A 25,613-nucleotide genomic window follows, 5' to 3' on the forward strand; every position below is an offset into this window, starting at 1 on the left:
TGTAATTTGAGCTTTAATCGCACAAATTATTATTCAAATCAAGTGATGGAACACAAATTTGTGCTGTATTGGTGGAAAGTGTGTTCTAACAGTGAGCAGTGCTAGAGTGCTGCAGTAGCTGTGTGGGGTGGGCTTGACTCTGTGTCTCTTTATGAACTGTCCTGCGGTAATTAGAGGACAATGAGGGTGAATGAGGGGCTGATGGGGGTAGAGTCATGGGGAGGGGTCATTTGTTGCTATTGAGCGACTGGTTCGGGTGAAACTGGGGGGTCCTGTCCCCCTCATGTCATGCTTTTGTTAAGCGACCAACATGAGTGTTAGACACCGACACGTAATGAGAGAGTGATAAGTGGGTAATCAAGCAGAAAATGGATAAATGTGAAGATCAGTGATTTATCCCTACTGCATCATTACCACATTAACATCCACACACACACACACACACACACACACGACCATTAAAATTTACAGCCATGCAGACACCTTCAGTCACACATGTCTAAATGACATTGCACTCACAACAATCAGACCTTTCTGATTCAGACTAATTCAGCAGATGAATAATTTGTGGTGATGTCTTTAACATCAGTGAATCTGAGGTGTGACCTGCAGTAGTTTGTTTGTCCAGGTCACACAGAGGTCACAGGTCTCTGCTGACACCATTAGGAGGGTTCAGACAACAGTAAATCTCTGGAATTATTGCCAGTAAAATCATTTGATTGCTGCTTTTACAACAATAAACCAAGAGCAACAAATGAGAAGAAGCTGACGACATAATATTTCCAGTTGTACCTTTAAGAGAACTCCATTTTAATTATTATTTTTTGGAGGATTTACAAGCTGAATTCCTCAAGAACTAATAAAAGTTAATAAATAAGATAATCTCACAGTCAATACAATCTTTCAAGTATAGCCACAAAGCCATGCTTGTTTCAACAACAAGTAAGTGAAAGAAGGTACCTAACCTTCAGAAATGTATGTATTAATTTAAATTATTTTTATGATTTGTTATTAAATTATTATTTTAATTGCATTATATTAATTTTAAGTAATTTATGAATTCATTATTACTTGTTAATTATAATAATATAAGTATATATATTAATATTAATATAATATTAATATAAATTAATTCTGAGGGAACACAAAACTGTAATCTAGTAGCCATGAAGTTACCATGTTTCTTTGGCAGAAACCATGGTTTTACTAAAGCACTATTGTAGTAAATATGAGAAGTAAACATGCTTTTTTGGAAGAAACCATGGTATTATTGTAGTATACTGTCTCTATATAGTAAACATGGTTTTACAATAGTTTGACCATGGTTAACATTGACCTCCGTGAAGTTGACACCCCGTATAATTAAATAATTACCAAATCTATACCATTCGTTTGTGCTGCAGAAATTAATGTATGTGCTGGTTCGGTGTTTGCGATATTAGACAATTTTTTTGGCTGTGTGACGTCACTTTCCACCCCATGTTGTCCAAATCGCTCCAAACCGGTGCCGTTTGTTTGTGCTAGATTTGTGCCGTTAAAAGAAACACTATATCTATTTCCCTGAATTCTTTAGAAATAAGAATTTGAATTTGGTAGCAGTGACATCACTCTCCACCCCATGTCATCCAAATCGCACCAAACCGATGTCATTGGTTTGTGCTCAGTTTGTGCTGGTTTGTGCTGTTAAACATCATAACATATTCCTTTCTTTGTATTTAACAAGATAGCTTTTTGGGAGCCGTGAAATCATGCAGGCTAAACCCCATGTCAATCACTCTCACCTGTCTTCATTGTTTGTCCTTGCTTCTGGTTTGTGCCGTGTTTGATATCATTGAAGCATTCATTTTTGGGCAAAGATTTAATCTTTCACCACGTCAAACTCAAACACATCTCTCTGTCATGAAATACCAGATTTGGTCTGATATTTAAACCAGGGATGCAGACTACTCACCTTTCAGCTAAAGTCACTTTTCTGAAGCTAATTTGACCAAATTGTGTGGTAACATTTCTAAATTGTCCTTATTAAAATCACTTTAAATGGTTTCAAGCGTAAAAACTTAAACTAAAAACATGAAACTCAGTTATCCTCCATTTATCTACAGCAATAGCAAAATATAGCAAGATACAATACAAATCAAATAAAAAATAGTAAAAGTTAGTAAATAAAATTTATATCAAGAACTTATAAATATAAAATAAATATAGCCCACACAAAAAGTCCAAATGACACTGACTAAGTTTGTTTCTTATAATCTTAAAACTTTTTGATCTAAAGGTTTATGGTCAAACGCTTGTGATTATTTCTGTACCTTTTTATTTTTTTTATTTATTTATTTATTTAATTTTTATTAAAGAAAAGTAGCCAACAAGTGTCCAGCATATGAAATCATTCAGTACTGTTTAAAAAGCATCCCAGGATGCACCTGAAGTTGATTGAGAAAATGAACTGTGTGCAGAGCTGGAACAGATGAAAGGATACACTGAAGAAGTTCAAATAGAAGATGTTTCTGATTTAATTTGTTTTGGTCACTGCATAATTTCCATACTTGTGTGTTACTTCTTAGTTTTGATGATGATATACTCTAAAAAAATTTAAATTGTGCAGTATCAAATAATAAAGAACAGGCAAGTGTGATCAAACTTTTCTAAAGAGTTCTAGTCTTACACTGAGGAGCCGTTCACATTGAGCATGTTTTTGTGTCCGTCTGTGCTGTTTTATAATTGATTTCAATGTAAACGTGCGCTAGATAGATGTCTTTTTTTTTTCTTTCTCCCCCTTTATCTTCCCAGTTTGGAATGCCCAGTTCCCAATGCGCACTAAGTCCTCGTGGTGGCGTAGTGACTCGCCTCAATCTGGGTGGCGGAGGACGAATCTCAGTTGCCTCCGCGTCTGAGACCGTCAATCCGTGCATCTTATCACGTGGCTTGTTGAGCGTGTTACCGCGGAGATCTAGCGTGTGTGGAGGCTTCACGCTATTCTCCGTGGCATCTGCGCACAACTCACCACGCACTCCACCTAGTGCGAACCACATTATAGCGACCACGAGGAGGTTACCCCATGTGACTCTACCCTCCCTAGCAACCGGGCTAATTTGGTTGCTTAGGAGACCTGGCTGGAGTCACTCAGTACGCCCTGGATTCGAACTAGCGACTCCAGGGGTGGTAGTCAGCGTCAATACTCACTGAGCTCCAGACCCCCTAGATTGACATCTTTGATGGCTTGTTTGTGTTTTTAGATGCCATGTCAAGTTAAAAAGAACCTAAACTGTTAAACGTCTCGAGTCGAGACACATACGTTTTGCTCTTTTGTGTAATTTTAGTGCAACATCAATGCATTCCAGCATGTGAACGGCACCTAACTTGTTTTCAAACATTGCACTGAAATTTCAAACAAATATTTTGAATATTATCTCAAATATAGGACTATGCAATTACACAAACACCGTCAACACAAGTCGTGCCAGCTTCTAGCAGAATTAAAACAAATAAATGAATTCAGAGCTGAATACTGTGGCTGTTTACTTGTGAAAAACTTGGAATAATTAACCTATATAACCATTATGTACTGCTTTGTTCAGCAGAGTCACATATAGCCTATAAACAAATCATAATTCACAGCACAAACACAGAAATGTTTTTTTTTTTTTGCATTTGGAGTTTGATGTGGTGAAAGATTTAATCTTCGCCCAAAAATGAATGCTTCAATGATACCAAACCCGGCAGAAACCAGAAGCAAGGACAAACAATGAAGACAGGTGAGAGTGATTGACATGGGGTTTAGCCTGCATGATTTCACGGCTTCCAAAAGCTATCTTGTTAAATACAAAGAAAGGAATATGTTATGATGTTTCTTTTAACAGCACAAACCAGCACAAACAAATGACACCGGTTCGGAACGATTTGGACCACATGTGGTGGAGAGTGACGTAACTGCTACCGAATACAAGCTATTATTTCTAATGAAGGGAAATAGATACAAGATTAATTTTAATGGCACAAATCGAGCACAAATGAACGACATGTGGATGACATGTGGTAGAGAGTGACGTCACTGCTACTGAAAAGTTTCTTGCTATATCTAAGGTAGGAAATAGTTACAGTGTTTCTTTTAACGGCACAAACCGGCACAAATCTAGCACAAATAAACGGCACCGGTTTGGAGCGATTTGGACCACATGGGGTGGAATGTGACATCACACAGCCAAAAAATTATGTCTAATATCGCAAACACCGAACCAGCACAAATGTTCATTTTTGCATCACAAATCGGCACAAACGCAGCACAAATGAATGGTATAGATTTGGTAATGATTTAATTATATGGTGTTCCAACTTCACGGCGGTTTAATATTGTGGTTATTATAGATTCACTACAAATATAATGGTTAAAATATGGTTACTGTAGTAAAACCACAATACATTTATTTTGATGACACACAAAACTATTTCAGAAAATATATACTGTATATATAAATGAAGCATTTGTTAGTGTACTAGTGGTATACATGTGAAATTCTTGCTTCTACAGAGGTTGGAGATGCGACAGGTTTAGGTTCAAGGGTAGGGTCAACAGTGTAATTACAGTTGTATTTACATTCAGGTACTTCAGTTAAATGTACAATGTAACAAAATGTGTGTATACAATAAGAACATTGTATCAAATGCTTAATTTGTGTAATTTAAGTAAACAGTAGTAAAAGACTCCTATTGTAAAGTGGGTCCGGAGAAGGTCAAGATCTCTCCGGTGGGACAGGCTGAAATCAGTTTAAAGTGGTAAGCTACATACATTTCATGTGATTAACCACTAGCCACTTGTCATACAATGTTAATTTGATTTTTTATAATGATTTATCTACAAACATAATAGAACATGTAATTTGAGCTTTTCTTTTGCTTTAGAATATGAACAGCACACCAATTTGTACCCTAATCCTTAAAAGTGTCAAACAAATTAGATTTCCTCTCCCTGATCCACCAGGACTGATTTATAAAAAGCATTTAAGAATGTGTATGAACAATATTCTTTGACATTTTGTGTTCTTTCAGCAGGTTGTCTAGTGTGAGACAGATGTCAGGTCGTGTGGACATCAGTGAAGTGTGAAAAGCCTTTATGTCTCAATTATGGCCATGATCAGTAAGAGGGGCAGAGAGGGGTGGTGCTCTAATGAGGCGAACGTAAAGAGCTGCTAATTTTCACACCATCCCACAAGGGTTCAATTACGTGTGTGTGTGTGTGTGTGTGTGTGTGTGTGTGTTTGTTTGTTTGAGTGCTCAGCTGTATCAAACTCAACTGGACTCATGGAATAATGATTAACGCTGTGAGGGTGCTGATGCATTGCTGTTTAAAGTGCACGTCCTGTACGCGTCGCTGAGCAGAAGATAAGGAGTGACAGAGGATGCTTTCAGAATGAATGTCTGTTCACCGACAGGATGGCCAGCAGCTCTGCGATGGGCAGCTCTGGCTTCAGTCGCTCTTTGAACATGCGGATGGTCTGGTGTTTCAGGTAATAGTAGGATGCGATGCAAACATACATCAGGGGCTCTATGGTGCACTTGTCCTGAAGGACAGAAAACAGTCACTGATTAACACACCACAGGTCAAAATACAGAGTTATACTGGATGGGTCAAAGATGACATTCCACATGATGCATACTGCATACTAAATACTACTGAGTGAGCTGCCTTGCTGTCTATTGTTTACATAAGCAGTCACATTCTAAAGGGAGTGTTCACACAGGACATGTTCTTGTGTTAAAAAGAGGATTGAACAGGAGGCGTGTTCAGCTTGTCACAATGAATTCTAGGACTGACTTACAGTAAGCATGAAATGTAAATACATTAATATCGGTCCACATGTAAATATACTAATGTTAAAATGATCGTACCTCCTTTATTTCCATGCAGCAGGAACATTCGAGATCCCTCAGACTCCTCTCCAACAAGTTTGGAAGGTATTTGTTAATGGTTTCATGGCTGGTGTTGTCCAAATTATAGTAGCTAAAGGAAAGAGGAAATAGAGTTGGTTAAAAGTGGGGTGAAAATGACACTACAGTAATGTATCTGCAAAGTCCAATTCAAATCGAGAATTTGGTTGTTTTTGAATGATTTGAAAAAAATATAACTAAATAATAATAATAATAATAATAATAATAAAAATCACACAAACAAACAAAACAAATCACTGATATTATCTGCTTTCAATATCGTACTGATGTGATAAGAAAATACAATTAAAATGTACATATTATAGGGGGCCAAAGTGGAAATAATTCTATAAAATCAGACTGTAGTTTTATCAATTCTGAATATATTGTTGTTAATCTGATTAAATAATTATATAATTGAGATAAATCCGACCAAATAGTTGTAAATCAGAATATATATTTTTAAATCCCGTAATATAGTTATAAATTGTGAATATACAGTATATTTGTAAATCTGAATATATAGTATACATCATGATTATATAAATCAAACTCTGAATATATTGTTGTAAATCAAAAGATTTTTAAGATCATGAAAAACATTTGTGTTTCAAAACTTTTGACTGGTAGTGTATAGTTACAGTATATAGTATGAATTATGAATATGAAGTTACAAAGCCAAAAATATAACTGTAAATCTGGATATATAGTAGTAATAAATTTGAATATTTAATGGAAAATCTGAACCTGTAGTTACAAATTCTGAATATACTCTTATAAGTATGAATATGTAGCTGTAAATCTGAATAAAGTTATAAATCTGCAAAAATCGAAATGTATATATTCTATATACAGGTGCATCTCAATAAATTAGAATGTCGTGGAAAAGTTCATTTATTTCAGTAATTCAACTCAAATTGTGAAACTCGTGTATTAAATAAACTCAATGCACACAGACTGAAGTAGTTTAAGTCTTTGGTTCTTTTAATTGTGATGATTTTGGCTCACATTTAACAAAAACCCACCAATTCACTATCTCAAAAAATTAGAATATGGTGACATGCCATCAGCTAATCAACTCAAAACACCTGCAAAGGTTTCCTGAGCCTTCAAAATGGTCTCTCAGTTTGGTTCACTAGGGTACACAATCATGGGGAAGACTGCTGATCTGACAGTTGTCCAGAAGACAATCATTGACACTCTTCACAAGGAGGGTAAGCCACAAACATTCATTGCCAAAGAAGCTGGCTGTTCACAGAGTGCTGTATCCAAGCATGTTAACAGAAAGTTGAGTGGAAGGAAAAAGTGTGGAAAAAAAAGATGCACAACCAACGGAGAGAACCGCAGCCTTATGAGGATTGTCAAGCAAAATCGATTCAAGAATTTGGGTGAACTTCACAAGGAATGGACTGAGGCTGGGGTCAAGGCATCAAGAGACGTGTCAAGGAATTTGGCTACAGTTGTCGTATTCCTCTTGTTAAGCCACTCCTGAACCACAGACAACATCAAGAGGCGTCTTACCTGGGCTAAGGAGAAGAAGAACTGGACTGTTGCCCAGTGTTCCAAAGTCCTTTTTTCAGATGAGAGCAAGTTTTGTATTTCATTTGGAAACCAAGGTCCTAGAGTCTGGAGGAAGGGTGGAGAAGCTCATAGCCCAAGTTGCTTGAAGTCCAGTGTTAAGTTTCCACAGTCTGTGATGATTTGGGGTGCAATGTCATCTGCTGGTGTTGGTCCATTGTGTTTTTTGAAAACCAAAGTCACTGCACCCGTTTACCAAGAAATTTTGGAGCACTTCATGCTTCCTTCTGCTGACCAACTTTTTAAAGATGCTGATTTCATTTTCCAGCAGGATTTGGCACCTGCCCACACTGCCAAAAGCACCAAAAGTTGGTTAAATGACCATGGTGTTGGTGTGCTTGACTGGCCAGCAAACTCACCAGACCTGAACCCCATAGAGAATCTATGGGGTATTGTCAAGAGGAAAATGAGAAACAAGAGACCAAAAAATGCAGATGAGCTGAAGGCCACTGTCAAAGAAACCTGGGCTTCCATACCACCTCAGCAGTGCCACAAACTGATCACCTCCATGCCACGCCGAATTGAGGCAGTAATTAAAGCAAAAGGAGCCCCTACCAAGTATTGAGTACATATACAGTAAATGAACATACTTTCCAGAAGGCCAACAATTCACTAAAAATGTTTTTTTTATTGGTCTTATGATGTATTCTAATTTTTTGAGATAGTGAATTGGTGGGTTTTTGTTAAATGTGAGCCAAAATCATCACAATTAAAAGAACCAAAGACTTAAACTACTTCAGTCTGTGTGCATTGAATTTATTTAATACACGAGTTTCACAATTTGAGTTGAATTACTGAAATAAATGAACTTTTCCACGACATTCTAATTTATTGAGATGCACCTGTATATATATATATTACACACTACCGGTCAAAAGTTTTGAAACACTTGACTGAAATGTTTCTCATGATCTTAAAAATCTTTTGATCTGAAGGCGTATGCTTAAATGTTTGAAATTAGTTTTGTTGACAAAAATATAATTGTGTCACCATATTAATTTATTTCATTATAAAACTAAAATGTAATTAAAAAAAAAAATTTAAAAATGTTTTTAAATTGATGACTTGGACCAAATAATAAAGAAAAGCAGCCAATAAGTGCCCAACATAGATGGGAACTCCTTCAATACTGTTTAAAAAGCATCCCAGGGTGATACCTCAAGAAGTTGGTTGAGAAAATGTCAAGAGTACATGTCTGCAAATTCTAGGCAAAGGGTGACTACTTTGAAGATGCTAAAATATAACACAGTTTTGATTTATTTGGGAGTTTTATAGTCACAACATAATTCCCATAGTTTCATTTATGTTATTCCATAGTTTTGATAACTTTACTATTATTCTAAAATGTGAAAGAAAAAAAATGAGTAAGTGTCTCAGAACTTTGGACCGGTAGTGTGTGTGTATATATATATATATATATATATATATATATATATATATATATATATATATATATACACACACACACACACACACACACACACACAGTATATATATATATATATATATATATATATATATATATATATATATATATATATATTGTTTTTTTAAAGAAATGCATATAAAGGCACATTATTTTATCTCGATATTAGCAAATAAAGCATTTAATATAAACACTGCAGAGACATGTGCAATGACACACAAGCCTGCTTTGCCAGCGCAGGTGTGTGTTAACACACACCTCCAGAGAGCCACTGCTGTGTGACAAATCTGTGCCAGCTGCTGGAGAGATTCGCTGGAGAGCTCAAATCACTTCCATCCTCAACACAACTCTAAGAGCAACCACATGAGATCCACACACAACTATGCACTTCATTAACTCTGAGTGACGGCAAACATTTCTCTTGCTCTTGTGTATGTATACATGTGTGAAAGAGTAAAGAAAGGTACATCAGGTTCTTCTGATAAATATATTCCATAGAAACTTCTACTTTTTCAGCTCTCAAAATTTGTGTTGAATATAATCTATGTGTATGTGTTAATAATTTGCAAAAACACAACATGACGACACACGAAGACAGAACTTAGATGCTAATGTCCAATGCGCACACACACACACACACACACACACCAACACATGCGCACGCACGCACACACACACACACACACACACTGTGTCAGGGAGGATCATTTACAGGACCGGTTTCAGCTGGTGAATGCTGTGCAATGTGAACATCTCTAACCAGTTAACAGGTGGAGAGGAGTGTCATGAAGATAATTGCCTGGCAGGAGGCCTGATGCATGTGTGTGTGTGTGTGGGTAAGGACAGCTCTACTAGTCTACAGTGAGTAAAAAAGGCCATGAGGCCACAGACTGTTTTTGAATTTTTCAACAAATTATCACACAGTTTAACAGCACGTCTAAGACAAACCTTTAAGAGAGACAGATAGAAATACACTGATGTGTCTAACAAATGGTATTTCCAAATGTATACGCATATGTTACTTTTTATCCCTCTTTGAGGTCCACTTATGATTTAAGTCAAGGATTCCTGCACCAAAAACTTAATTTTGTTTTTTTAGGACCATGTTTCACCTTTTCTCTGACCCTGTCCTTTTAAAACTTATATGTAAACACCTCTTGCATGTGAAATGATAGCACTTTGCTTATAGGAATAGTTCACCCAAAAATGATCAGTCTCTCATCATTCTCACCCTAATGCCATCTCAAACCCATATGATTTTCTTTCTTCCATGGAACACAAACAAAGATATTTTGATGGAGATATGATGTGAATTTATCCATACACAAAGTCAACGTGTCCAAAACTTTCAAACTCCAAAAAGCACATAAAAGCAGCATAAAAGTAATCCATACAACACAAGTGGTTTAATCCATGTCTTCTTAATCGATGCAATAGTTTTTGGGTAAAACAGACCCAAATGTGACTCCTTTTTTACAATAAATCTTGCCCATCTGCATTCTCCTTGGTACGATCATGATCTGAATCTCTATTACACTTTACTGAGCTTGATGTATTTTCAAACTTCAAATCATTATTGGACTATTCTCACCCAAAACCGATTGCATCACTTCTAAGTCTAAGTGAAATTTACTATTTAACCAACATGATCACACTGTAATTTGGCATGCTGTTTCAGAGAGTTCCGGTACACTAGGATTGGCCACGTTATGCAGACTCACAGACAAGCACCTATCAGGCATTTTTGTATCGGCTCCAGTGTATTTACCTACCCCTGTAGCGTGACCAGAAGCGGGTTGCGTCAGCAGCATCCGAGACCTGAGTTCGGATACCGTGTTGAAACCAGGAAGCAATAGGTTTTGCATAATCAGTGACGTGCACGATTCGGAGGTTGCATTTTTCCCTCTAACATTACTTTTTTCCTCCACTGATGGTTATGTTTAGGTTTGGGGTTTGGTTTGGGGGGTACAGCTTATAAAACAAGCATTTCTCTTCACTATATTACAGCCAGAACAGCTGAAAACAGCTCTTCACAACTCACTTTTGGCACCCCTCTGTGGATTTTCACCTGGAAAATGGAGCTCACAAGTGCACATACACGCAACAGCACTTACCGCTTTGGTCACTGGTGGCAGTGTTTTGAATTTCGGCAAGTACAGACCAATTTTAGCAAAAGAAAAGTCAACCTACTGTTCCTGATTTCAATGTGAGATCAGTCTGATTTAACCCAATATTTGTGTATGCTAATTTGTTATTTTGTGCTCAAAGTATTGAGTCATTAGCTTAGTAATGTGCTAATGTCAAACTCTATTGAAATTAATAGAGTTTAACAGTCTGGCTCTGTAAGTAAAAATCCCATTCATCTTTTCTGAAGGAGAAATTATTTCTAATGATAACTTATGTTGGGCCTTATGTATTCAGATATAAGACTAAGGCAGGCCTGCACACAGTCATAAGCCTGACTGAAGCCTACACACACAGTCATAAAATCTTACTGATAACAACCGCACCAAAATCAAACAAAGTGTGTCCAAAACAGACTACAAATCCCATGAAGCCTTGCTCACTTTACACCTGTGTGTGAAATTCTAAAGGATCGAACTCCTTTATATGATGTTTATATGAAGATAAACATCATATAAAGGTAGGGCTACTAAACATTAGATCTCTTTCACTAATTGTAAATGAAATTATTACAGATCATAGTTTGGATGCGCTCTGTTTGACTGAAACCTGGCTTAAACCGGATCAATATATTAGTTAAAATGAATCTACTCCCCCAGGTTATTGTTATAAACATGAGCCTCGTCTGAAGGGTCGAGGAGGAGGTGTAGCTACAATTTACAGTGAAGTTTTTGGTGTTAATCAGAGGACAGGATATAAGTTTAAGTCTTTTGAACTAATAATGCTTAATGTGACACTGTCAGATATAAATAAAAAATCTCTGTTGTCTTTGACCTTGCTACGGTATATAGATCACCCGGGCCGTATTCTGATGTCCTTGGTGAATTTGCAAATTTTATATCAGATCTAGTAGATACTGTAGATAGAGCTTTAATTGTTGGTGACTTCAGCAATCACATAGATAATGAAAATGACACATTGGGATTAGCATTTATCGATATTCTCAACTCTCTTGCAGTCAGACAAAATGTGACAGGACCAACTCATCACCATAATCATATGCTAGATTTAATTCTGTCATATGGAGTTGATGTTGATACTATAGAAATTCCTATTTCGCAGAGCGATGACATCTCAGATCATTACCTTGTCTCTTGTTTGCTGTGATAAGCTAATGTCACTCAATCTACACCACACTATCGTTCAGGTAGAACTATTCTTTCGACCACTAAAGATAACTTCACTAATAATCTTAAAGAATTGTCTCACATACTCAGAAAGCCAAAAATTCTAGAAGAACTTGATGTAATATCAGAAAATATAAAAACAGTCTTCTCTAGCACTCTTGATAGTGTCGCCCCACTTCGATTAAAGAAAATGAAAAAAAAAAAATCCCCGCACCATGGTACAATGTTCACACTCATGCTCTCAAGAGAGCAACTCAGAAAATGGAGCGCTAGTAAAGAATACAAAATTAGAGATATTTTGCGGTGCATGGAAGTATAGTGTCTGAAGCTACAGACAGGCACTAAAAGCTGCCAGATCAGCATATTTGAGCAAACTCATAGAAAATAACAACAACAATCCTAGGTGTTTGTTCAGTACTGTGGCTAAATTGTTTAGGAATAAAGCCGCAGCACATTAGTAATGACTTCATGAATTTCTTTATTGATAAAATTGAAATAATCAGAAATAAATTTGGAATTATGCAATCAACTGTCACAGCACCTCAGAAAACAGTGTCTCGTAATTTTCCTCATGATCAACTTCAATCCTTCTCTGTCATAGGTCACGAAGAGCTATCAAAACGTATAAAAAAATATAAAGCCACAACATGTATGTTAGATCCAATACCAACTAAGCTCTTAAAAGAGGTATTCCCTGTAATCTCAGAACAACTTCTTAATATTATTAACTCTTCACTATCTGTAGGACATGTCCCAAAAAACTTTAAAATGGCAGTTATCAAACCGCTTATTAAGAAGCCACAGCTTGATCCTGGCGAATTGGCTAATTATAGACCTATTTCAAATCTCCCATTTATGTCGAAAATACTAGAAAAGGTATTGTCTTCCCAACTATGTTCATTTCTACAGAGAAATGATATGTATGAACAATTTCAGTCAGGATTTAGGCCACATCACAGTACAGAGACTGCACTTATCAGAGTTACAAATGACTTGCTCTTAGCATCTGATCACGGCTGCATTTCTCTTCTAGTGGTTTTACATCTTAGTGTTGCCTTCGACACGATAGATCACAACATTCTCTTGAATAGGCTGGAGAGTTGTGTTGGCATTAGTGGACTTGCATGGTTCTGGTCCTATTTATCAGGCCGCTACCACTTTGTATGCGTAAACAAGTAATTGTCATATCAAACAAAAGTTAAGTATAGATCAGTTTTAGGGCCTCTGCTTTTCTCCTTATATATGCTTCCCCTGGGAGATATTATCAGGAATTGTGGAATAATTTCCACTGTTATGCCGACGATACCCAACTTTATATTTCATCTAAACCTGACAAAATTTAACAATTCTCCAAATTAGCAGAGTGTATTAATGTAATCAAATATTGGATGGCCAGAAATGTCCTTCTACTTAATTCTGACAAAACAGAGATACTAATTATTGGACCAAAAAACTCTAAAATAAGCTGCTAAAATATAATTTAACTCTCGATGGATGTAGTTACGTCATCTTCTACAGCAAAGAACTTAGGTATTTTATTTCATACCAATCTGTCCTTTGAAAATCTAATTTCCAATGTTTGTAGAACAGCATTCTTCCACTTCAGAAATATTGCATAGTTAAGACACATCCTCTCTGTTGCTGATGCCAAAAAACTAACTAATGCGTTCATGACCTCAAGATTCGATTATTGTAATGCATTACAGGGAGGATGTACTGCAAGTTCAATAAGTAAACTTCAATTGGTTCAAAATGCAGCTGCTAGAGTGCTGACTAGAACCAAGATATATGATCATATTAGCCCAATTTTGTCATTGCATTGGCTACTTGTTACATTTCATTTTAATTTTAAAATTCTGTTAACTACATACAAAGCTTTGAATAGTCTAGCTCCACAGTATTTAAGTGACCATTTACCATGCTATATTCCATCACGTTCATTACGATTACACAATTCTGGCCTATTAATAGTTCCTAGAATATCAAAATCCACAAAAGGGGGTAGATCATTTTCCTATTTGGCTCCAAAACTATGGAAATGTCTCCTTAACACTGTTCGGGATGCAGACACACTCACTCAGTTTAAGTCTAGACTAAGGCTCATCTATTTAGACAGGCATACACCTAATTTATCGATCAACTCACAATTAGGCTGCTTTAGTTAGGTCTGCCGGAACCAGAAACATTTCTCAGAAACTATAACTCTGCAATAAATTGAATGGCATCTATGCTAATATTTTTCTATTTGTTTCCCTCTCTCAACCTCGGGATTTATATCCACGTTTATATTTATAGCTCCATTCCTGCCTGGTGTCGGACTCCACTGCTATGTATCGCTGAGTGATGTCATCACTTCCGTCTTTTACGACGGACTTCAGAGGATGAAATGATGCCAACTCCAACTGTAAAACATCAGATCCTTCATATGTCACTGCCTGAACCTTGGATTTAGGATGGACCCCACCGAACCTCACTGAAATGACCTGCCGGTTGAACTGCGATGCAACTCATTGATCTCTGCCTGCATCACCTTTGTTTATTGATGGATGACACTCTTGAAATGGAATACATAGACTATCAATTAATTGCCAACAAAAGCCTTCATCAGCCAACTAACAAAGGAAAATGCATCTATGTAAACTTCTGCAGTTAATCCAGGAAGACATTAGTTATTAATCTTACAGTTCATACAAAATCTTTGTTTAAACACTGGCCCTTAACACTTAGTTTACTCATTTTAAACCATGACTAATAACCAATAACTAATGCACACAAATAACTAATATTGGCATTATATTCGTGCTGTTTAGCCAGAGGGGAACTGGCCCTCACTGTAACATTCTGGCAGGCTGAAGACAGGAACAGATGGAGACGAAATAGCTGAAGTGTGAACCCAAGTGCAGTTTATTTACAGTGCTGGTAATGGAACATGAAACCAAAACAAACATAAATGACTTAACCTGACTTGAATAGACATGGAAACAGAGTTACAACCAACAATACTCGACGAGGGACTATAGCAAACAAGAGGGCTTAAATACATTGACAAGGGAAACACATGACAAAGACAAGCAATGACATGACTAAACTAATAAAAAGATAACAAGACTCCTAAAACATGAACCAATGAAAAGACAAGACTGATAACAAGTTAACAAGACAATAAACCAATGAGAACAAGACACATGAACATGAGGGAAACAGGATATTACATGACTAGACAAGGAAAACACAGAACTTCAAACTAAGAGTCTTAAATTCACCTAGCGACCTCTAGTGGCCACTAGGGCAAATGTCCCAAGTGTAACAGAGCCACCCCACCTAAGGAGCGGCTATTGCAGCTCCTAAACACATAAATAAACCAAAATAGTTCATGGTGGAGCAAGTGGAGGGCCTAGAGACAGGCGTGTACCAGGGGACCAGGGCGGAGCTGGTAACCAGGGGACTGGCTTCAGGAAGGGAGTGGGATTCAGAGGTCAGGGATGTGGCACTAGGAAGGGAGCAGGGTCTGGAGGTCTGGGACTTGGCTCCAGTAAGGGAGCTGGATCTGGCGATTTGAGTGCCGGCTCCAGAAAAGGGACAGGGTCCAGTAGAGTCTCAGGAGGTGGAGCCACAGTGGATGGAGCAGTAGGAGGCGGAGCCACAGGAAGCAGAGGCTCAGGGGCCAGGTTATGGCATCTCGGGATTCAGAGGGCTCAACCTCTGTGGCCATGGGCACTGGCAGTGACAGGAGAACGATCTCCATGGTTGTGAGCACAGGAAGAGACAGGGGAATGGCCTCCGTGGCTGTGGGCACAGGCAGTGACAGGGGAACAACCTCCATGTTTGTGGGCACAGACAGTGACAGGGGAATGACCTCTGTGGTTGTGAGCACAGGCAGTGACAGGGCAACGGCCTCCATGGCCGTGGGCTCTGGCAGTGACAGGGGAATGACCTCTGTGGTCATGAGCACAGGCAGTGGCAAGGGAACGGCCTCGGGGGCCGTGGGCACTTGCAGTGACAGGGGAATGACCTCCGTGGTCGTGAGCACTGGCAGTGACAGGGGAACAACCTCCATGGCCATGGGCATTGGCTGTGACAGGGGAACGACTTCTGTGGCCATGGGCACCGGCAGTGACAGAAGAATGACCTCTGTGGCCGTGGGATCTGGCAGTGACAGGGGAATGACCTCTGTGGTCATGAGCACAGGCAGTGGCAAGGGAACGGCCTTGGGGGCCGTGGCACTGGCAGTGACAGGAGAATGACCTCTGTGGTCGTGAGCACAGGCAGTGACAGGGCAAAGGCCTCCGTGGCTGTGGGCTCTGGCAGTGACAGGGAAGCAGGAGTCCATCTACTCCTACTCTTCCAGATGGCTGGGCACTGGCTTGTTGACCGTGGCAGGAGTGGGCGCTGGCTCGTTGACCTTGGCGGCCATGACGGGGTACTCAGGCTTGGTGGCCATGATGGGGAACTCAGGCTTGGTGGTCATGACGAGGAACACAGGCTTGGTGGTTACTGTAGGAGGAATGTTGATTTCCTCATCTGCCACTCCCAAAGTGAAGGCTGAACCACTCAGGAGCAGGGCAAAATCAATATATTTTTGCACTGTCCAATCTATTCCTCCTGGTGGCATCAAGGAATGTATTGGCTCATTTAGTTCCACGTGGAAAAACAGCACCAGGGAGACCTTTTCGAAACTCACCCAGTGGGTGAGTCCACAGAATTCCACCACAAATTCCTCTATGGGATGATCCCCCTGCCGTAGGCGAATAAGTGCCTCTGCTGGGTTCATCTTTGGTTGAGTATTCTGTAATATTCTGTCAGGCTGAAGACAGGAACAGACAGAGTCGAAGTAGCTGAAGTGTGAACCCAAGTGCAGTTTATTTACAGTGCTGGTAACGGATCATGAAACCAAAACAAAACAAACATAAATGACATGACTTGACTAGACTAGACTAGACTAGACTAGACATGGAAACAGAGTTACAACCAACAATACTCAACGAGGGACAACAGCAAACAAGAGGGCTTAAATACACTGACAAAGGAAACACATGACAAAGACAAACAATGACAAGACTAAACTAATAACTAGATAACAAGACTACTAGAACATGAACCAATAAAAAGACAAGACTGGTAAGTTAACAAGACAATAAACCAATGAGAATAAGACACATGAAAATGAGGGAAACAGGATATCACATGACTAGACAAGTAAATACAGAACTTCAAACTAAGAGTTTTAAATTCACCTAGTGACCTCTAGTGGCCGCTAGGGGAAATGTCCCAAGTTTGACACCCACAGTGAGCCTGGTTTCTTCCAAGGTTATTTTTCTCCATTAACCAGCATTTTATGGAGTTTTGTGTTCCTTGCCACAGTCGCCTTCGGCTTGCTCACTGGGGTTCTAAATACAAACTACCAACACATTTACATATATCAGAATATTATTATACTTTTAATCAACAACATTAAATCAATAGTTTTATATTTTTCCATTGCTTTTAATTTGACTGTCATTCGCAATGCTTCAAGACGTTAAGTACACAATCTTGTATCTTTGTCTTTTTGTCTAATTTTCAATTATTTTTGCTTCAAATCAAAGATTGTAATGTTGTGATTCACCTCAGAGCTGGTTGGTTTGGTTTATGGTGCACAACTCTTTTAAGAAGGATTTAATGAAACGGAAAAATAAATGAATGGGAAAAATACTTGCGGAACCAAGATGGCTGAAAAAGTTGTAGGGACACTTTTGTGCTCTATTGCGAGCAAAGTGTCTTGTACACTTCATGTGATAAGTGCTTTTTGTATGACGCATCAAGGTTTCTGTCTATTACCAAGATGGTCATTTATGTGGTTCCATTTAAGTTTATGTCACTAAGATTTACCCCCTGTATTGTGAACATCAGAACTGATTTGGCGATAAGTACTATCATTCCACGCAGCCAGTGTTGCAGCTCTAGTTGCAGTGATGTGCTCATGTCAGACTGTTGTGTGTGTGACTGTTGTGTGTGATTAAATTAATGTCATTACCATTAATATCATTTAGCTCCCGCGGGTGTGAGCGGGTGATGTGTGTCTTTACGAGACCTCTGGGGCTTGTGTCTCCTCATGGAGCAGATCAGTGCGGTGAATCATGGCTCATGTCAAGGTGACTGAGCCACACAACCGAGCTTTAAAGAGATGCTGGACAGAGACAGATGAACATGAGCACAACGGCTTTCACTCCTCACCAGGACAAATCACCTCAATGATAATGATATCCTCAGTAAAATGATATCCTTGTACATTGTGAATATTCAGTGTATCCAAACCAAGCAACTTCCTATTGGTCAACGTGGCGATTTCTCCTGTCAAAGTTCACCAAAATTAAACTTCACACGAAACCTGCGAGGGGGAATTCTTTGTTACCAGATGTCCATCATGCAGAAGTCACGATTGCGCAGATTCCCATTGAGATGACTGTGTTTCGCCCGCAGAATTTCGCTGTTTGAAGGTGTGTGTAATGGTGCCTCAATGCGCATTTTGACTTATGCAAAACTCTAGAAATTTCACCTCTGCCCAGAGCATTAACTTTCAAATAAAATAGACTTTATGCGCATATCAAGCATTTCATTCAGGTTTTCTTTCAGGCGCAAATTTAAAATTCACATAAAAACAGCTGGATGGACACCAAGCAAAAGAACAATTTTTAAGATACACAGATTGCTCAACTGAACATTATCGCTCTTCATTTTCTGTGCTGTATATTATTGTTGATCTGACACTTCCAGTGTTAATCTCGTCCAAGAAATTACTGACACAAATGTTCATTGAATGAATGAAGACAATACAAAAAAGACGTATTATGACGAAAATCCAATGGTTTTATTAAAACATACATATGAGGAAAATAGGGTGAGAAAAAAATAATACTGAAAGATTTTCACAATGCACAAACTTATTTTATTTATTATTATTATTATTATTATTATTTTCAAAGAAAGAAAAATCTAGAAAGAATTGTTTGGAATAGTCCAGTCATAGTATGTTGTTGATTTCCCCGCTAAACACCTGTACAATGAACCTTACTAACAGGTTAATTACCTCACTCAAACACATCTTATTTGTGTGATATTAATCATTAATCTATCAACAACATAAATGTCATATTACAACTTATAAATGCAATGAAGCCAATGAACAAGTGAACTTGAACTAGTCAGAATGTGTAATTTGTGTAAAAACAGGCTTTACTTAAAACATCCTAAACTGTTTAAATGGGAAGAATTCACAACAGAGTTACTTGTAAAAAGTAAAACTCATACTCTTCAAAAGTAATGTCATAAATAGTTTTCATTTATCAATTAACGTCATACAAAGTCCAGTAAACATAAAAAAGCTAAATCAATATTTGGTGTGACCACCTTTGCCTTCAAAACAGCACCAATTCTCCTAACCACTTCAGCCTAAGTGTATGTAAACTTCTGACTTCAACTATATATATATATATATATATATATATCAGCCACATCATTAAAACCACCTTCCTAATATTGTTCATTCTGAGATAATATTCTTCTCACCACAGTTGTACAGAGCGATTATCTGAGTTACTGTAGACTTTGTCAGTTTGAACCAGTCTGGTCATTCTCTGTTGACCTCTCTCATCAACAAGGCATTTCCGTCCACAGAACTGCCACTCACTGGATGTTTTTTGGTTTTGGCACCATTCGGAGTAAATTCTAGGGCATAAAAACATGCAGATATGGGTCAGGAGCTTCAGTTAATGTTCACATCAACCATCAGAATGGGGAAAAAATGTGATCTCAGTGATTTGGACTGTGGCATGATTGATGGTGCTAGATGGGCTGGTTTGAGTATTTCTGTAACTGCCGATCTCCTGTTATTTTCATGCACAACAGTCTCTAGAATTTACTCTGAATGGTGCCAAAAACAAAAAACATCCAGTAAGCGGAAGTTCTGTAGATGGAAACACCTTGTTGATGACAGAGGTCAACAGAGAATGGCCAGACTGGTTCGAACTGACAAAGTCTACAGTAGCTCTGTACAATTGTGGTGAGAAGAATAGCATCTCAAACAGTTGCCGCTCTTTTGGGGGGACCTACACAATATTAGGCAGGTGGTTTTAATGTTGTGGCTGATCAGTGTATATATGTATATGAATAAGAATTTTAGTTAAAGTTTGGTTTGTTACAGTTTGAGAAGTTTTTGTCATTTTAAACATTATCTTTTACTAAAATGTTTTTTTTTGTTTTTTGTTTTTTTTTTTACTAAAACGATGTGCCATTTTAGTAAAATGGACATTTAATAGTTGAAAATGACATGATTAATATTTAATATTTTCATCAAAAGACAAAAATGATGACAAACAAAAAACGGTAAAAATTAACATTACATACAGAAAAATAGCTGCATTGTGGGTCAAAAACACAGTGAAATCAGTTGATGTAAAAGGTTCTTCTCATGCAAAATCTATTTTTTTGTTGCTCTTCGGAAATAATTAAGTGTTTGATGTACAACTAAATGAAGACATACTCTAACATTCACAATACACAACTCCCTCTTCGGTCCACTCACACCATTTGTTGAAACTAAACTGCAAAAACAGCTGTTGCAGAAATCATCATGATTATGACTTTACAACAATGATCACATTAACATTTAAATACCTACTCAATACCTGATTACTCAAGAATAAGTTGTTGGAGTGATGGCTGCTGGAAATGGGGCCTGTCTAGATTTGATCAAAAATGACTTTTTTCAAATAGTGATGTGCTGTTTTTTACATCAGTAATGTCCTGACTATACTTTGTGATCAGTTGAATGCCACTTTGGTGAAGTAATGTATCAAAATCTGTACATTATTCCAAACTTTTGGCTGCCAGTGTACATCCAAAAATCTTAAAAGTACAGTAGAAAACAGCCTCATGAAAAAATAAATTGTGACTGTTTTTGCTGCAAGGAACCTTGATTAACATTATAAGTGGGCCTCTGAAAAAAAAAAAAAAAAAAAATGAAATTATAAAAAGTGAAGAATATGAGTGTTTCATTACCTCAGAGATTAGAGTGTAAGTACTTGAAGAATTAGTGTGTGTTATTGAGGGTGTTTGTAGTAGGCCGAGGGCACACACAGGTCTTTATGTTCAATGTGAGCTGACAGGCGTGAAAATGTCAGTGGAATGTTCTGGAATCATCTTCTTCCATTCATCACAGATGTCTGCGCTGCCCTGTACGACCCCATGAGGCTGCTGGGTGTGTGTGTGTGTGTGATCTCCCAGACCATGTTTTGTGATGGAGGTGTAAACTATCGACCTGGACTGCGGCCACTGTGTCCAGTGATGACATTGCCAAGGAAACAGAGTGAGTAATGAGGCTGAAGATGTGTTTGTGTCTTTCGCTGCAGTTCAGCCACTGTGCTTTCATAGGACAGCCTGGATTCCCCTCATGGCCAGTTAATAAAGCAACTAATAGTTATCATTTTCATTGCCTTCCCGTTGTGTTTGTTTATTTGAGTTATTGAGATGCAGATTATTTTCCATTTGTTTATTTGAAGAGCCATTCAACATAAACTCTTGAAATGAAAACACATAGAGTATGTGCATGTAGTAATAGATTTCTTAGAGAAAAATAATGAAAAGAAAATGACGAAATCAGATTTTAATTTCTAGAACCAAGTAGAGAATGAATATACATATTATACAAATTAATAGAGGTTGACTGATATTTGCTTTTGCCGATAATGGAAACTAAGGCGGTGGAAAAAAAAAACAATAACGATTAATCGGCAGATAGTTTTTAAAAGCAATTTATTTATTTATAAAACACCACGAGATGTCAGTGATTGTTTATAGTTCAACTCAGGAGGTTGCGGTCACATTTTGGAACCTTCCAAAGCCACCCACAGTGAAATATCTGCTTTAATTTCTGCCAACAATAAATCAGCAATACCGATATATCAGTTGACACGTACAAATTAATGATGCCAAATGAGATGCACATGAAAACGCTGAAATAAAACGAACACTTATTTTACTCAATATTTATATGAAATTCATTAAAAACAGAAAATGTTTATTATCCATTCACAAAGCTGTTGGTAAACTAGAATTGATACAAGGAATTTACAATTGTTAATCTGCTGAGCTGGCACAAATATTGGCCAATATTGATCATTTCAAATTAGCCAAAAACTGCCTTTTAATTTGCCTGGCCAATATATCGATATCAATAATATATCTCTAGCATTGGCATTATATCAACCACCCTGCTCTCTTAATATCGGTATGGTTAGTTGACCACTATGGACATACAGTATAATATCACTGATGAGACTTATGACTAAGATTTGCACCTCCAGAATCTACTGACAATCTTGTCATTAGTTTATACATAATTAATTTTCCATCTAAAAGTTAATTTTGAGTAAATATTGTGTGAAATCAGTGTTCATTTTATTTAAGCAATATTGTGCACAATCTCATTTAATGTATTTAAAAAAAAACATTATTTAAATATTGTCCCAATACCGATAAACCTCTCAGGATGAAGACAGTGAACCTCATGTGCGGAAAAAGTATGTCTAGGTGATATAATCCATAGCGTCCTGCTTTGAGGTAATGGTGCCTGCTGCTATCTCAAGTGATCGGAGAGCACACTCAGAAGACTAAAGATACAGAGAGAAGAAGCACACTTCAGTCAACATTACCCTCATTTACTGACATGATGTGTTTACACTAGGGGTGTAATGGTTAAAATTTCTCATGGTTCGGTTTGTATCACGGTTTTAGGGTCATGTTTCAGATTTGTTATGTTCAGGGGAAAAATATTACTGCCATATCCAAAGTAAAAATAATCTATTTGGTAACAGACACTTCAAGGGATTTGCCCTCACTACAAATCACCATGGTTTCACTACAGTAACAATAGTTTAAACATTGTATTTGTAGTAAAATCTTAGTAACCACAAAATTAACATGGTTACTGTCATGGTTACAATACTATAGTAAAAACAAGGTTACTATATGGAAATTACAGTATCACTGTTGTAAAACAAAGGTTGTATCAAAACTATGATTTCTGCCAAGAGAACAATGGTAACAACAGTCATTGTTATTACAGTTATGGCTACTACTATATTACTATAGTAAAACTATGATTACTATATGGCTACTATAGTATTACTACATAAAACCATGATTAATTCTATCAAAACCATGATTTCTGCTATGAAAACAATGGTGTCAGGTAACTACAATATTACTATAGTAAAACGTCCTGGTTACTTGCGTAACCTCCATTCCCTGATGGAGGGAACGAGACATTGTGTCGATGTAGTGACACTAGGGGTCACTCTTGGGAGCCCGAGACACCTCTGGTCTTTGATAAAAGGCTAATGAAAATTGACAAGTGGTATTTGCATACCACTATGGGTATAAAAGGAGCTGGTATGCAACCACTCATTAAGGTTTTATGCTGAGGAGCAGAGACAAGACCCAGCCATTTCAGTGGGTAGTTCAGCGTTGTGGCAGGAGGGACACAACATCTCATTCCCTCCATCAGGGAAAGGAAGTTACGCAAGTAACCAGGACGTTCCCTGTCTGTCACTCACTCGACGTTGTGTTGATGTAGTGACACAAGGGGTCCCTATACAAAACGCCGCAACTGGCTGAACTGTGTTACGTGAACTGGCAGTGTGTGACAGGCAGACCACTGTGTGCCTCGTAGCCAGTGCACCAGGCCGACACATAACCTCTCCCAACACTGTTATGAGTGTTGAACGGCCCTTTGGGACAAGTCGACTACCCAAAAGATAGAGACGGGCTAGCCCAGTCGTGGCCTCTTTTCCCCTTTTTTTCCACTCCCTAAAAAAAGGGGGATTATCCAACTGGGCTGACCAGGTCTAGTCGGGGAGATGTCCCTCCCAAGGGGAGACCACACCTCGCCCAGAGAGAGGGGGGTATTTAAGTGGAAATACGTCACATGGATTTGCCGAGCTATGTCGGAAATATGCCATGTGGAGAAGTCCCATGGTAGGTCCTAATCTGTGGGGGAGGAGTTATAACAAGCATGGAGACTGGGGCAGAGGGGCCTCTGCCCAAGGAAGACGCAGTTTGCCAACAGGGAAACAAATTAGCGGGAGATATACGTCGCATGGGGTTACCTACGGGGAACCGCCACATGTGGAGCACCTACCCCAGTACAGGGCTTTCGTTAGCACATGTACTGGGCCGGCAGCGAGTCTCTCCGAAAACTCGACTGTCACAGGGCTCGGAGGAAGTCAACCAGGAAACATAGTTTGTGTACACTACTGGAGTTAATGGCGCACGTCTTCAGCTCAGGGGAGGTGAAATGAGCTATGTGCAAGTGATACAACCAGCCGGCTGTCCCAGGCTTACCTGCTTGTACGTGCCACTACCCGGAGGTTGTAGAACCTTGCAAAAGTGTTGGGTGTTGCCCAGCCCGCTGCTCTGCAAATGTCTGTTAGAGAGGCGTCCCTGGTCAAGGCCCAGGAGGCCGCTACACCCCTGGTAGAATGGGCTCATAGCCTTACCAGGGGGGCACGTCCTAGGTGTGATATGCCATAGTTATGGCGTCAATGAGCCAGTGGGCAATCTTCTGCTTGGAAACAGTGCTTCCTTACCTGAGGGTAACCTGCCATGACAGTGCATCCACTGCAGTGTTGAGGTCGCCCGGGATGTGAGTGGTTCGCAGCGACTTGAGGTGCTGCTGACACAAGAGGAGGAGACAGCGGGCGAGTTGTGACATACAACGGGAGTGCAGACCGCCTTGACAGTTGACATATGCTACCGTTGCCGTGTTGTCTGTCAGAACACGTGCTTGCCCTGGATCAACGGCTGAAACCTCCGCAGGGTGAGCAGAATTGCCAGCAACTCGAGGCAGTTGATGTGCCAGCCCATCTTTGAAGCATCTGTTGTGACCACGACGTGCCTGGAGACCTGTTCTAGGGGAACACCTGCCTGTAGAAACTTGAGGTCGGTCCAAGGGAAGAAGAGGCGGTGACAGATCAGCGTGATGACCACGCGACGTGTCCCGTGGCACCATGCCCATCTCGGGACTCGAGTCTGAAGCCAGTGCTGAAGCGGTCTCATATGCATCAACCCAAGTGGAGTGGCCACCGCTGAGGATGCCATATGCCCCAGAAGCCTCTGAAAGTGTTTCAGTGGAAACGCTGTTTTCTGTTTGAATGCCTTCAAACAGGTCAGCACCGACTGTGCGTGCTTGTTCGTGAGGCGTGCTGTCAACGAGACTGAGTCCAACTTCAAACCGAGAAAAGAAATGCTCTGAACCGGGAGGAGCTTGCTCTTTTCCCAGTTGACCCAAAGCCCTAGTCGGCTGAGGTGCGAAATCACCAGGTCCCTGTGGGCACACA

The 25,613-nt window shown here is 38.9% G+C and overlaps 1 pseudogene; it reads right to left on the reverse strand.

Moving 5' to 3' along the window:
• Window positions 1–25,613, reverse strand: part of LOC127452706 (activating signal cointegrator 1 complex subunit 3-like) — a 252,981-nt pseudogene that overhangs the window by 23,294 nt on the left and 204,074 nt on the right.

This window comes from Myxocyprinus asiaticus, chromosome 15 (assembly GCF_019703515.2).
Source record: "Myxocyprinus asiaticus isolate MX2 ecotype Aquarium Trade chromosome 15, UBuf_Myxa_2, whole genome shotgun sequence".
NCBI classification, from domain to species: Eukaryota; Metazoa; Chordata; class Actinopteri; order Cypriniformes; family Catostomidae; genus Myxocyprinus; species Myxocyprinus asiaticus.